The sequence below is a fragment of the Kryptolebias marmoratus genome, linkage group LG15 (assembly GCF_001649575.2).
Source record: "Kryptolebias marmoratus isolate JLee-2015 linkage group LG15, ASM164957v2, whole genome shotgun sequence".
Taxonomy (NCBI): Eukaryota; Metazoa; Chordata; class Actinopteri; order Cyprinodontiformes; family Rivulidae; genus Kryptolebias; species Kryptolebias marmoratus.
In genome coordinates, this window is record NC_051444.1 from 23,817,296 (window position 1) to 23,833,395 (window position 16,100).

General features: G+C 39.0%; 1 protein-coding gene across 2 annotated transcripts in view; it reads left to right on the forward strand.

Moving 5' to 3' along the window:
• The first annotated feature begins 1,824 nt into the window (after positions 1-1,824).
• The window catches only part of LOC108234790 (zinc finger protein 609), an 84,319-nt gene continuing 70,043 nt past the window's right edge, over positions 1,825-16,100 (forward strand). Inside the window, exon 1 of one of the 2 annotated variants that reach the window (XM_017414250.3) lies at positions 1,825-2,297. The gene's annotated coding sequence lies outside the window, so the exon portion shown is untranslated. The remainder of the gene's footprint in view (positions 2,298-16,100) is intronic. The other variant, XM_017414251.3, reaches the window with a different exon arrangement.

A 16,100-nucleotide genomic window follows, 5' to 3' on the forward strand; every position in this document is an offset into this window, starting at 1 on the left:
TTTATAGTTTTAGGTGATGGTTATTTATATATATATATATATATATATATATATATATATATATATATATATATATATATATATAAGTGTAATTAATAGATAATTAAAGTAAATGCTGTTTTGCTGCCAAAATCATTCAACTGTTTATCAGGGTTTTATCAGCCAGCTCTGGTTGTTTTTGTGTCTGTTTATTTGAGGACTGAAGCAAATTAAACCAGTGAAATAAAAGATAGTGTGTTATCCGGCTGGCTTAGATCTCTGACCTTGAAGTCTCTCGCTTAGAAACAAACTTAAAGCCATAGTAGCTGTCAAAATACACTGTTTTACAGCGTTTTACATTTTAATTTTTATGCTTCTAACACAATTTCCACATCATTAAATGACTGTTTGGAGGTTAATGTAATTCAAACTCATCTGGGTTTTCGTGACAGTTGTGTTAGAAAACAGCAGATATTCCTCGCCTTTGTTTACAATTAAAATTTAGGTCAATTGAAGTTGAATTAAAATCTCGTTAGAGTTTGGAGTATCTCGGCACAGCTCATTTGCAGATGATATTAGCTCCAAATCCTCTAAGCTTTTAGTCACCGTTTCTTTTCAGAAGAAGGGAGAAATTCACCTTTTTCTCTTTCGACCTGGGATCTCTGATTCTGTCGTTCTCCCTCCGACTCTGTTTACATCTGGGTATTATTTTACAGACTCACGATCCGAAGCGTGCAGAGGCCGTCCGAAATGTACTCAATGATTGTCCAGTCTCACCACGGCCCTTATTTCCCTCTACCAGACTCTACACGGCCTCTGTGATTTTCAATATGACCGAATACCGTCTTAGTGCAGGCGAGTCGTCATGGCACAACAGCGGAGCTTACCGCCAATGGATGAAGAAGTGAATAAAGTCACGAAATGCTAATCATTCTCTGCCATGGTTTCACCGAGTGAAGGACATCTAATTGCCCTTTAATTGAGTCCATTTGGTCTAGCCAATGAGCATGGAAACATCTACACCTCCTCACAGTACCACAATGTTGGTTTATATCAAGGGTAGGCATCCTGCAGGTTTTACTTGTTTCTCTGCTCCAACACACCTGATTTGAATCAATGGGTGAATAACAGGCTTCTGCAGAACATGAGGAGGTAATTAAACCACTGAATCAGGTGTGTTGGAGCAGAGAAACAAGTAAAACATGCAGGATAGTGGCACTCAAGGACCAGGGTTGCCCACCCCTGGTTTACATGCTACGGTTTCAATAGATATTTACTTTATAAAAATATATATAATATAACAAAAGAAATGCTGCAGTTGCGAGGTTTAAAAAAATGGCCAGTCAATGGCCTACAGTCTGCCTATGTCAAATCTTCAGCCAGACTCTGCTGGCTTGGAACCCCTGGTCGGGTAGGCACTAAGATGTGGGCCAAAGCAGGGGAAAATGGCCAAATGTTTGAATGTAAACAAACGACTCGTCGTTGTTGGCAACAAAACCCGACTCGGCTGATTCCGTTCATTAAATCCAAATTATGTTGTAGACCTTTTGGTAGCAAATGATGCGTATTGGAGGATACACATACACGAAGAAATTCAAATCCAAAACATTGAAGAATTGCACATTTTGACGCTGCTATGGTTTTAAAATCGAGGGTGGAGGCGATCTTGAACTCATGGCCTCTGTGTTTCTGAAGCCAGGGCTGACTGGGTGGGTTTTCAGCCCGGCCCGGTCCGGTTCGGTGAATCCAGTTCCGCCTCTTCCTCTCCGTTGGCTCTGTGTGGAGTGGAGTGTTTGGCAGTCCGGTCCGGCGGGAAACACTTCCTGTCCTGGCTTTCCTAACCGCCCCGGCTGCCGCTGCCACTGCCTGACTACATTGTATCGGTTCCCACACGAAGAAACCAGCGCGGTACTCGTCCGGAAACGGCGAACGGCGGAGGAGGAATTAACCTGGACGGGAAGCCGCTCGCGGTGGATTTAATTAGCGAGAAGGTCGCGGGGAGAGGAGCGGACTCGGTTCGGGCTCGAGACCGCGGCGCTAGAAAATGCGTGTTGGGACTCGGCTGCTCTCGCCGTGGACGATGCGCCTCGAAGTGTGATGGCAGAAGTCCAGTGAATCGCTGGCCTCCCCTCCTCTCTTGTGTTGGATGTCTGGGGGAGTGCGCTGCCACTGGTTTCTGCTGCTTCAGATTTGATTTTTAAAGCGCTTTCTTTCATTTTATCACAACTCGGCCGCCTTACGCCGACTTGTTCTTTTTTACGGAGCACACGCCGCCATGGACGGACGACGGTTTGGAATAGAATTGTTTAGCTAAGTCGGTAAGTTTGTCCGTTTTTTTTCTCCCTCCGCCGTTTACTGTCATTGTTAACAGTGCTAACACTCGTTAGCCATTTAACGTTAGCCTTGCGTGCATTTAGCCGACACAGCATGCAGCAGCGAGCTGCTAGCCAAGGTTGACTGACTGCACTCTGAGCTCATTGTTTCACTGCTGCCAGCTACCTAAGGTTACACTCACGTTAGCTCGACACACAGACCCGTGTTAGCTCCTTTTTTTCCCCTGCCCTTTTTGGGGCTTCTGCTTGGCCTGAAAACGTGCGGTGTTCGGGGAGCTACATTCGAGTGCTGCTCAAGCTTTGCTAACTGCATTTGTTTAGCTTGGAGGGACGTTACAGTCAGCCATCCTCCTCCCCTCCTCCACCACCCCTTCGGGGATAATAACATTTATTAACTGTAAAACAACACACGTCTGCCCGCACCGATCATGTTCCTCTGTGTGTTTGGGAACACGGTGTTACGACGACAGGGCTGGAAGGGTGCAGATTCCAGCAGGGGAAGAGGTTCCCAAGCTGGGTACCGTGGACCCCAGGGGGGTCCTGAGTGGAATGGCCTGGAAAGAGAAGCCGAAAACGAAACGTTTCGTAAATCGTGTCACTTCTCTGCACACGTGTTTCCTTTCTGGGACTAGCACCGAAATGTAAGACCTGGTGCTGAACACCGCTGCTCTGGTGCTGATTATGTTTTTTTAGATTTTTTTTAAACGAAGCCCCGTGCACTGAAACTTTAATTCTCACAAAATGGTGGCTCCTACTGGTCAAACATGTCTTGTTTGGGGGGCTTTCTGACATGAGGAGAAGTGTGACGTGTCTGTTTTTCTTGATTTATGTTGTAGGACTGGTAAAGGGAGTCATTTAATTAAAGAACTTTAAAAAAAAGACTACTTAGGCCTAACCCTGTGGTTTTAAGCTCCTCTATGGTATATGGCAGTACCACATTGAAGACTAGTCAAGTGTTTTTCAACCTCAGCTTCGAGTCTATCTCAAACCACAAATCTACACTTCATGAAATGGGTCCAGCTTGTAAAATTTTATATTATTATTTATGTTAAAAGTAAACATTTCCAATTATTTATGAATCTATTGTGTTTTTGGACCCTATGAACCTCCATAGTTTCTTCAACAATCTGTAACTATAACTCTGCCTGTTTCCACTTTTTAGAACTGCATTTATAGCGTCTTTCTTTTTTCCAGCTCCTGCTTCAAAGTAGGCAGTTTTTCTTTTGACATGATACTACACTAGAGGATGTAATTTGTCCAGTTCTAAGTACATATTGATTGGCCAAGCAAGTTGAATGCTTACCCCAGCACTGTCCTCGTTTCTAAATGCATTTTGCACTGTAAACAGCAGCTTTTTTTTTTTGTTTGTGTTTCAGGTTTTCCTCACATTTACCAAAATGGAACAATACCCAGAAAAACAAAGCCTTGGCTTTATATGTGTAATAGAGACAATAATAATAAAAAAACCCAGCATGACTCAAAAACTGGAGAAAAAGAAACAAGTCAAGCGGTGTTACAAATAAATGTAGCAATAGAATATTAGGAATGGATCAGAAAAAGGTTCGTAATTGGTACAATTCCATTAAAGTGAATCCTTGAGACAAAGCAGCTTAGGAGTTTGGCGAACAGTTTTAGCTGTCCAGTGTTTGCACAAAGCACTTTACGGCTGAAGCTGAGGCTACTTACCATGTTGGTGTGATTTTATTTAGGAGTCAACCAGCCACTGTTACACCGCTGAGCCGCTAAGCACGTTAGTGACAGAGCCAAACAGCCGATTATATGTAACAGTAAACAGCGGCTCAGTGGTGGGATTTAGTGTTGACAGTCTGTGATCAGGTGACTAGGTGTTGGTGGTGCGAAAAGTTGTTTCCTAACCTCCCATGGTGCTTTTCAAGGCACAGGAGTCGCATTAAATTAGCAGAATTAGCAAAGATAATTGTACGCTCCTGACCCCTGTGTTCCAGAGAGGGTGATTTGAATGGCGAGACTTGTAGTAAATGGACTGTAATCATCCTGACCAATTGGACACGGCCATTTTTAAACAAAAATATGAAGCAGCTAGTAGTCCTAAATTGTGTGTGTGTTAGTCTTTAATGACAAGGTTGGTCCTCATTGAGATGAACGCTGTAAATTAATGTTCATTCCAGTACCGCCTTTGTGGATATGCTTTTAGTTTATTGCATATTTGACTAACGTAAGAAACATTTTGTTATGTTGGCAGTTTCTGCGTTATTTTAATTAGCTCTGCTTGGGTAATGGACGAAATAATCCACGTGTTGTGAAAAGCATGGATTTTTAAAAATTTTTATTTCAATGTTTTTCTGTGTGGAGACGAGGGATAGGGTGATATTTGAAAAATAATTGAATAGTTGTCACTGGCTTTTACCTAGTAGTTTTCAGAAATGTAAAATTGTTAGCTCCAGCTTGTATAAAGTAGCTATTTTGATGCTTTCAGTCAGTGCCCTTGTGTTTCCTGCTCCCGCTGCGCACAGTATGAATTACAATGATCGTATGACGTTGTTGTGAGAAAACTAACTTTAAGGTCTTTGATATTTTCGACTACCGTTCCTAATGCACCGTTTAATGTTGTGTTAATGACGAATCCTGTGTGCTCATTTTGTCACTTTAGCAGCAATGTTTGAATGAAGTGTGAGGAACATTAATGAAAAAAGTCACCAGTGTGTGAATCACTGAGCACTGGTGCTTTTACAGGCTGATAACACTTTAAGTATGTTTCTCATCTGTGATGGGTTGAAAATTCAGCACTGAATCTCCTAACATCAAGAAAGCCTTGGTGTTCTAATTTTTTGTTGTTGTTTGTTTGTTTTTGGTCCAACATAACTAATCTAAGGGACCCATGTGGGAGATTAGTTTAAGTTTTAACACCAGCAAATATTTAAAATCCACTGCTGCTTCAGGAAAGCTTCTTTTAGACAACTTGTAGTTTACCACACGCCCAAGCTGTTCATTGAAATCAGGTTTAAAATAAGTGAACTTATCTGTTCAAGTTCGTAACACGTTACTGAATGTTGCGACAAGTAGGTCCGCCCAAACGTCTAGAAATGACAAAATCTATCATTAAACACAAAGATTATAGTAAACTACATTCACACTGCAGGCAAATGCGACCCAAGTCTGATTTATTTGCCCCTCTGCGACACGTATCAGGATTTTTCATGCCAGTGTGAACGTGACACATTTGATTTTTGTTTCATATCTGACCCAGGACTTTTCCATATGTGGTACTGAGGTTTGAGCAAAAATTTGGAATTGAGCATTAAGACGTGCAGTGTGAACTAAGATGTTATGTTAAAACAGCATAATGAAGGCAGAAGAACGTCTGGCTGGAAAAAATAGGTCGTCTACAAATCAACAGATATGATATAACAATGCAATAAAAACACTGTATTTAATGTAATTATTATGAAATATAGAGTAAATTTTAAAGTTCATTTGTGAAACACTTTTGTTTTAACAAAAACGCATTCTACATACAAAAACACAAATGACTGTGGTGGTAACATCATAAAACGTGTACTTTAGAGGAAAAACAAACTGAACTGCGTTTGGGGAGAAATGAAATGGATTTCATAGGCCCCTCTATTTTTCTGGAGTGCTTACAGAATCATAATAATTTAAAAAAAAAACCACCAAACTCCAAAACTGTGAACTGATCTGACTTGTGACTCTTGTGAATTATTCTACCCTTTTATTATTTACTTAACACTAAATTAACTTTAAATCAATGAGAAAGATCAACTTTCTAATTTTCCTTAAAGAGTAGTGCTACATTTTATTTTAAATATAAAGTTGGCCACTTTGTTTAATTGTGAAAAAACACTTTACCAAAAGCTATTAAATGACATTCGCTTCATTTTCTTGTTTTTCTTTGGTCCTAGGTGTTGTGCAATATGTGCCACTAATGTTCTGTAAGCATTTAATCGGTTTTTAGGAACAAATTGGAAGTTCTTAAGATACCAGTCAGTCAGCGCCAGACTTTGAGTTTTGTTGTACTTAGTTTGTTTTTGTCAAAGAGGTCAGCAGACATCTGCATCAGGGTTGCTCAGTATGCAGGCTTGGTACGCAGCCTTGCAGAGCAGATTGTACTTATTTTGTGACATACAGGATGTATTGACTACAAAGCAGGCAATAACACGTGAGGTTAAAAGAACATTAAATACACAAATAATGTGAGAACCTGGATTGTCACACCAGTCAAGTGGGGTGGATGTCAGTTCATTTGGCCATATAAAATGAAAGTTTTCTGTATTTTATCTGTACCTGTAATGATTAGTTTTACAGAGCCTGTATGTAATCTTTACTGACTTATCTATCCCTGAAGTTTACATGTAAGGGTGTTTTATCTTTGGATTTATTCCACATTCTTCTCATGTACTTGTCATACTAGAATGATACAAAAGATGGTAATGTCATACTCGGAAGATTTTTCACTAAAATTGATTTAATTCACATAGTGTCTCTGGTGCTTCTGTTAGTCGTGCCTCTTCAGATCAAACCCTGTCTTTTGCATCTTTTCTACCAAAGAAAATTCAACCTTTTCACCGTCTCAAAGACAGCTGCCCCATTTCTATTTGACTACATTTTCAAAGCAAATTTCTCTTCACCTGATCATTTTTTAAAGCAGTAATTTGTTTGTATCATTAAACAGTGGAAGGAGTTTTGTTGTACCTTGCCAGACATGTTTTATGTAGTCTAACAGAGCCATCAGTTGTGAAGTGAAATTTAACACTATGGTGAACACAGGAGCAGTGTCACTTGAGGAAATTCCTATTTCCTTATTCAACACAGTGATGTTTGTGATAAACAAGCTGCTGACATGCAGCTGTAAAAGTGAATAATGTATCCGATGGCTTTATGGCTTTCTCTCAGCTGTGTTTCTGAACTTCGGTGCAGATTTTTATTTACCAAATATACATGTTTTTTTATATATTTGACTGGTACATTTTAAAACTCAACATCCCACAAAAACCAATAAAAACCCTCCATTGTGATCATTTTGACCAGCATTTTGCTATTTTATATCTATTCTCCTTTTGGATTGGATATCAAAAGAAACGGTGTGCAACAAGAGCGTTTAGTAGTGTTTGTTTAGAGGGCTAAGGCATTAGATTAGTCCAGGACAGGAGGATTATGTTGGCTTTGTAAGGCTGCCATCATCTCATGGCCGCACAGCATCTGAAAGCAAGCTAAGAAGGGATTTGGCCTTTATATTTAAAGTTTGCTGCTCGTTTGAAGGTTTTCAGGCACGTTAGAAATCACTCGATTGAAGGTTTCGTTTGGAATCGTGTGTATGTTTTGTCATATGAAGTGCTGCCCTTGGTTTTTACTTTGGAAAAGACAAAATATCTGGGAATCAATAAGCACAAGCACTGCTGAAATCACAGAAGTTGCGAGTTTGTTACGTCTCGTGCTTTAGATCGTGCCATTAGGTTAGTTGAGAATCCTTGTCATTGGAAAAAACACACAGTTCTTCCTCAAGGCTTAGATTTATTTATTTAGAGGCTCCTTTTTATTTTGATTTCTTTGTGCACTACAGAGAAGCTCCAACCAACACTTTAGCTTCAACAGAAAAACAACACAACGTACATGACAAGATTCCAGAAAGGAAAACTGCGTAGTATCTTATTGGATTGAGGATTTAAAAAACAAAACAAAACAATGCAGCTTGTTGTCCTTTTGATCTGATTTATCTTTGTAGATATCTGAGCCCCATTAGGGCTTAGTTATTTACTCCAGAGGTTACTTACTGCTGCAGTGTGGTCTGGATCCAAACCCAGATGTCGTCATATCCAAACTCAGACCGATTATTTATATTTTCTGTTTTGAGCTCTTCATAGTTTTCTCACATTTATGGTGGTCCATTTCAAGCCGCAGAGCTTTTCTCGCCTCAGTGACAGTCACGGTGCAGTGATTACCGTGGTTGTCAGCAGGACTCTGCTGGCTTTTTGTCTCTGCACGTACACACACAATCCAGTGGAGAGGTAGACACACAAGACCACAAAGCAAGACCATAAGTCAATGAAGAAAATCAGCATGGCTGTCTCTAAAAAGAGAACAGTTGAGTGGAGGGGGGGGGAAATGAGTTTTCTTTCAGACTTGATGGGCTCGGGTATTAATTCTCCCTTTTGGAGAGTTTATAACCTGCTTTTTGTTGTATGTTCAGTGTGTGGTGAGGCAATTGTTAAAATCAAAAAAATAAAATGCGAGCATCAAATTAAGCACAATTAGTTTCAGCATTCATACCGGCTCAATTTTTAATTGAGAGCACAGAAAATTAACTGTTTAAAATCAGTGAATCTACCAGAATCTGTGAATGTCTGGCAAACTGGGTCAACGTAACCATCATTTGACAGTTCAGGAGTTTAAAAGGTGCATAAATACAGGAACGATATGTTTGTTGCCATATTTTCGTGTGTAATAGAAGAAAAAAAAGGATAACTATACCTTTTTTATTGTATGTTTTAGGAAGCAATTTTTAAATACTTTTCAAAATGTATGTTTTACTGTAAAATTGTATAAAACTAAATTATTGGAATGAATTTGATTTTATCTTTATAATTACCACAATCCTGTTAGAAATAATGTGCCTATATCTTTGAGTGTACCTCCTGATTTTATTTCTGATAAAGTCAAAAGAAAGATGTATAGTTTCTATTTTCATTGTCTCTTATTTGCTAAAATTACATAACATACATAATTCGGTCATGATTTCTTAAGCTTAGCAAATGGGGAAATGTTGCTTTTGTACATCTTCACATTAAAATAAATGACTTTGCTGCATTTTGGAACGCGGGTCATGTGATGGCGTTATCTTGATGGGCAATTTAATTGTTTCATGATTGGTAAAGAGTTAATTAGTAGTAGGGGTTTCACGCTAACAGCACAGTCTAGTGCTCGGTTTTTGTTGTCGTCGTTCTGCCACTTCATAGCTAACACACAGATAATCTCCAATGAATTTAGATTCAGTGGTCCAGACACATGCAGTATTTATCGGTGTATGAGCGAGAATGGAGAAGTGCTGCATATGGAGCATGTCAAATGTAGAATATAAAGCAATGTATGAGTTAATGAGAAATCTTATAAAGCCCTTTTGCAGAACCGTGGTGAGGGTTGAAAAGGCACTATATAAGTGTAGATCTCTTACCATTTCACCTCCCAGGTTAACATGGCGATGCTCATATGCAGTTTGCAGTGAATGGCCGCGTTAAACAAATTATTTACCTGAGAAATTGTCATGTAAAACATGTCGGCTCTTTTTTATCTTTTTAAAATAGCAGTTGTCTTCTTCTTTGGCAGCTGTCTGCCCAAGCAGATTTTAAATCTGAGAGTGTTTATGAGGACTTGTTTTCTTTTTGTCTCCTGTTGCCATTGTTAAAGTTGACTGCACGGTTTGACAGTTTCTGAGCTGTGAAGCTGTAAAGGATAAGGACGCACAAGGCTTTATGGCAGAGATTGGATTTCTAATTTGTAAATTGCTAATTACAGCGGGAAAAAGAGAACACTCTGAATACTTGTTGCACAGATGTTGCTTTGCCAGAAATTGGTGATGTGTCTTTTCCTGGGATGAGAGCCCAAGTTAAATTCAGCTCTAACCCCCACACCGACCATAAAGATATTGTCTTTATAGCTTTTGTGTTGCAGAAATAAAGTCTTGTTTACTTTTGCTTGGAAGCGTCACTCTCTGTGTGTTCTTAGAAAGAAAAGGCACAATTATTGGTCAATTCAAGCAGAGTTTTTTTTAATGTTTTGTTTGTTTCTGCATTAGTAAAGACCTGTCAAATTGCATTAGTATGTTTAACACACTATTGCTTTCAGTTTTGTCTTCGTTCATCCGCTCACACGCAACATGACCTCATTAGTCCAATCACGCTCCACTTGGTCCTGACACTGGTGATCTTTTCAGTACAACATACATATGGTAATTGTTGTTCTACAAATAATTGCTATACGCATATAAAGAAGATGGCTTTTTTTTTTCTTCTCTTTTTCCATGGTGGGGAAAACCAGTTTGTTTGTTGAAAGAAAGCAGTTAAATGTAAGGTCCTACAAGATGCAGAGGGAATGTCATGGTGGTTTTATTTTATGTTGAGCTTGGTGTAGAGCATGAAAGGTCTTTGAAGAAGTGATGTGCGCTTCAGAGCGCATCAATACCGTAGCGTGGTGACAGTGTGTGGGAGGATCTGTCCCTGTTGCCCTAATCATAGCACCGAATCCGCTGTCATCTGTGGAATCAAAGGAAGCCGCTGCTCCTCAGACAACACCAGCCTCGCCTCTGATATTGATGAATTAATAAGAGAACATCCACAAATTAGACAATTTGGGAAGACTACACCAGAAAATGATCAACTGTAACTGTGGTTACTTTAGAAGAGTAGTGTTGTTTCTCCCTAATCTGTCCTGTTAACAGAAATCGGTCAGAATTAATCTCACTGTTGGCACACGTAGAAACAAAATTAGAGGTTAATCAAGTTTAGTTTTAAGGATATTACCATTAAAGCAACTATTGCTTACATAAAGAAAACAAAACCACCAACCACATTATTGACTCAACTGAAACTGCTCCAAAAAATTAAGTAAAAGGTTGAATTTAGAGCCGTTGTCATGTAAGATAATCAGTTTAACCAACTGAAAATTAACCTGCAACTCTGGCTGTAATAATCGAATGATTTCCTGCCTTTCTGTATCGTGGGTAAATGTTAACATTTTCATTTTGAGTATTAAAATAATGGTCAAAAGGCCAGTGGTTATATTTTTTTGTATTCAGTCTGACACAAAAGACAAATTTCAGATCTAATCAGGCAGCAGGAAGTGGTTATTACCCTCCCCTGTTCATTTTCCCATTCATCTGTCAAGGTCACGAAACAGAATCTTTTATTTGTACAAGAAACGCATGCCGTGCCATGATAAACAGCGTCATGCAATTTCTCAGCTGCGGAAAATCAATAGGAAAAACGGCTAATCTCAGGAGTAAAGACCCTATACAAGCAAATAAAGCAACACTTCAGAAAAAAATCTGTAATGGATTTGGACAGATCACGCTGTGTAGCTGCAGGGAGTGCATGTTGTTTTCTTTTGGCTTCAGTGCCATTACCATGATGCTTATTGGCCGTGATAAAAAACATTTTTGCTGTGTGGACTTTTTGTCTAAACAGCTAGAAAAGCAATCTCGTGGCTTTAACTCGAGTGGTCTAGACTCTCCTAGTTGGTTTGAGGAAAACAAAAAGTGCCCATGTTTTGTTTCACACGGCAGCTTAGGGCAGATTCGGGCTTTTGTCTTATGATGTTGTGGCATGCACTTGCTTGGTAACAAACAACGGAAATTGTAAAGAGCTTGGTCTGTTTTCTGTCTACCTCTTCCCCCCACCCCCCTCATTGTGTTGTAGTTTTTGAGAATGAAAACAAGAAGTATGCGGTGTGATCTTGCGCACTTTTGATCTATCTGAAAACTCGATTTTAATCACTCGTAAAGAGTAGCAAAGTCAAGCCCGTTCATCGAGCGTACGATAAATTGCAGCCCAACCTGAAAAAAGTACAACACATTCTTTTAGTGAGGTAGCAGTATCATTAAAGCCAACGAGTTAAATTCTCTGCTGAACTATAAATTAGTTCTCACGCTGTATGCATTTAGAGCAGGGAGCAGAAAGGCAACTCGCTAGAGAAGCATAAATTCAGCTTTAGTGTTATTAGTAGTGAAGTGAAATATTGGGATGCTCCAATGTGTGAATATATCAGACTTAATATGGTACTGCAGCAAAGGAGCTCATTTCTATGTGTAGGAGGAATACTCTGAGCTCTATTTTTTTTTACTCTGTAACCTGCAGTATAAAAAATAGATTGAATGTTGACATAAAATAGAAGATTATAGTATGGTGAACGCAACCTGTTTACTTTGAGTTTTAGCTCGACAGACACTACAAGAGAAGATTGATGACGCCGGAGAAGCTGAAAGCAGACATCCTTTTAGAGCGAGAAGTAGACGAAAGAACTGAAGGATGAGAGTTTGTTTATACTAGTGACAGTTCAAGAACAAAGCAAGCAAACTTGTGCTCTTGTAGTTTTCTGGGTCATGGCGCGTTGAAACCCCGAGCACAGCCGGCTCAGGGTTGTAGTTTTAGGGGTGGTTGTGGACATGCTGTTAACTGATGACCCCGCCGGTCGTGATGGCAGCAAAGGTGTATAGAGGCAATTTTTAAATTTTTTTTTAATCAAACATTTTCGTGCTGCTCCTAGAGTTGGCAGAACGATCACCACCTGCAACCATTTTTTGGTTGTTTTTAAAGGTGTAGCTACAGGTCTTAAAGAGTGCGTGAAACAGCAGATGGGTGATGATTTAAAAACCCAGAGTGAACTGAGGTTAATCGAACATCCACGACCTATAAGTTGTTTTGATTTCCTAGTGGAAACATTTGACTCATCTCACGAGGCATTTTGATATGTCTCAGTGTCCTGTATCCTCAAATTACTGTAAAATCAAGCGTAGTAACTTTTTATTTTGAGAAATGCAGTTGATCTGAATTATAAATCTGCATCTTTTCAGTTCCAGTGTCAGAATGACCCACCTCAGTGCTGTACTCTGCTGCTAATGAGTCACTTGCCTCTGCCAACATGCTAATCACATTAGTACCTACTCCACAACCAGTAGGGTAGTGCTGCAGGAAAGGCTTTTGGTGGGAACAAACCTGCCTGCCTCTCATTGACTATTTTTTTTTTTTATCTCATTGGCGATTATGTTGAGGAACTGATATCATTCTGATCCTTTTTTTTTTTTTTTGATGTTGAGCAACAGTCTTGTGACAACGTGTGAACACTGCTAACTGAGTTGAGTAAAATTTTATGAGCAGAGATGCACCGGGGAGTCTGCTTGTGATCGGCACCAGCTGGTTTTCAGCTCGATCAGCCTGGACCGGTAATCGGCTGGTTCGACACTCAAAACTCAGATGTTTTTCTGGTCCGCGAATGCACCATAGCTAAGCTGCTATGTTGAACTCGGAGCAGCCCGTCTCCATGTGGAGGGTTTTTACTGATTGGAACAGACTGAAAGGTAGTTGGATTACTATCTGTAAGGGTCAGAGGCAGCACAGGCAGCAGAAAAGTTACTCTGTTTAACCCTTTTGAGCATCAACCTTTATCTTGAGTCACTTTGGTTTAGGATCTGCTGGTAGCCTGTTGGGAAACTAGCAAATGTAAAGTGTATTTATACAAAGTGTTGTTGCAGTTAGCAATGCTAATCGCTCTAAAGACGCTAATAAAAGGTGTTAAAGACAGTTAAAATGTCACCACGGTGATCATTTTCTTTGTTTTACTGAAATAGGGGTTTTTCGGTTACCATTGAGCTTCTTGCGGTGCAGCAGCTCCTCTTTCTCAAATGTGTGATGTCTCCTCTGTTCTTAATATGTTTAATTAATGATTGTTCACAGCAGGAAGGATGTTGGTGTGTAGCTACAGTAAAATGAACAAACGCCTTAATCTGACAGCTCGAACGTTGAGTCAGAGTTGTGTTTTCTCAAATAATACTTTAGACACAGTGACGATATATTTTAAATGGAGAGCTTCAGTGAAAAATAAATAAATGTGCTGTAATGTGGTACACCGCAATGCTTTGATGTGTGCCCAAAATAAGTGTTACAGAGCTAAAATCTGAAATGCAAAGCAAAAGTACAATATTAAAAAATCTTTTTAGTTGGGTTTTATTTGTTCAAATACTTCTTTCTAAATATTCTGGTTAATATTATTTATAGTAACGATTTCAAATTATCCAGAGAGGTTTTAACATGAAATGATTATTTATACAACAGACATTTCAAACTCCACATTGCGTTGAGGTGTGTGAAAGCTTTGCTGACGTCTCTCAGCAATTTAATCTGCCTTAAACAAACTGAATTTCACTGACTATACTGCAGTAGGGTGGCGCTCATCGACGCAACAGAAGAACAATTTTTATTTTAGTTAAAAATTAAAAAAATTGTATTATGTTGAATATAGTTATTTAAAAGAAGAAATCTGTATCAGCAGGTCAGAGCTTTTACATAATCATAAATCTATATCTGTCTACAAAACCAAAATTGGTACAGTTATTCGTCCACACTAGGCATGGGTGGTGATTTTAGAATATTTAGAATCGTTAAAAGTTTAAAGGGGGAAAAAAAGCCAGTTGTCATCTTGATAAGCAGCCGTCTTTTCTTTGTATCCCACAGGCACCTAGTAGTAACATGATGCTAACATTACCTCAGGTAGCAGTAATGCACCAAGTTGTTTCCCAACCACCATGGTGCTTTTCCAGATGGGATGCTATTTATTGCACAACACCTAACAACCCCCACGCAACTGTGTAGCCACAGCTTTTGTGTTTGGTGTTTTACTGCAGTTGAAGGTATTGTACCATTGTAACTGTGCAGTTTTATTGCTCCACTGTGAACAATGATATGGTAGAAATGTGTGCAAACTACAAAATTCAGATTATTATTACATCCATGCAGCATAATTTGTGTACACATTTTATATTTAACAAAATTACACATCTCTTTGAAGTAATTCGAGTACAGTATATCTTTAAAATGTCCAAAACTCTCAAATCTTTTCAAAGATTTATTTTTTATTTATTATTTGTTTTTACGTTTCCCTGTTTGACACTGAAACAATTTGTTGATTTGTGTACACTGAGATGCACTGTTTTTTAGTCTGTTACAATTAGGCAGGGTGTGATTACTGGTTTTAAGGTATACCACAGTCTGTCAAAAGTTTAAATTTTTTCTATCATACTGCTACTACAGTTTAAATGCTTTTTAATAAAATAGAACAGACAAATGTAAAGAGTGATTTTTTTTTTTGTTGTTTTTTTTTATTTGCTCTGAGTCATCATTCAGTTGTGTACAATGGCTAAGTGGGGATTTACCCTAAACTTAATTTGTAAAAAAAAAACAAAAAACAAACCATTGCATATTGGTTGTACATTTTATTTAGTTTAAAACTCAGTCAGTCATGGCTTGTCTACCAGGAACACCCCTCTATCTTTTCAAGATAATGCTGTCTTAAACAACAGCTTGTAACAAGCTAGAAGATTTAGCCTGTTAGCAGGTGATACATACTGCCTGCTTCAGACTCTACGAAGGGTAGGAACTCGGCTCATTAATTAACTTGAGGCTCTCGACGTTACTTTACAAATAGCAGATTAGAAGAGAAGGACTAATATTGTGCACAATAGGCACAATTACTTTAGAGTTACGAACAAACTAAAAATAAAACAAAAACAACCTGATGACTCTGGTGGTTTAGAAGGGATTCCCTTTTTTTCTTACAGTGGAAAACTCTTCTAATGGCTGGACTTCCTGCTGTGAAGCTGTATTGTTTTTCTCTTTAGCAACACCTCCAGTTCAGGAGTAGAACTGCAGCAGCATCAGCGTAAACAGCAACAAACACTCTGAAAATGTGCTTAAAGCAGTGTAAAACAACTAAGGTTTCAGGGGATGACTTGTGTTTTGTTTCTTATGATGTGGAAACCTTTGAGACTATATCTTTCCTCAAGGTTACACTGTCAGAATTGCATACTGGCTTATGCTTAGTTACAATGCAAACATATTCTGAGTGTTAGAAGCTGACTCAACTTTTCTGGTGCTCTTGTTGCTGTGTTGAGCTCCTTCTAGTCGCTCCATTGACCTTGTAAGGGCTGCGGTGTGAAGGGACTGTGGTAGCTCGGTGGTCAGTGCCGCAGCAAGGCTACAGGTTCGAGCCCAGGAAGTGTCATTAATAAGTTTGCTTGTTGTACTGACC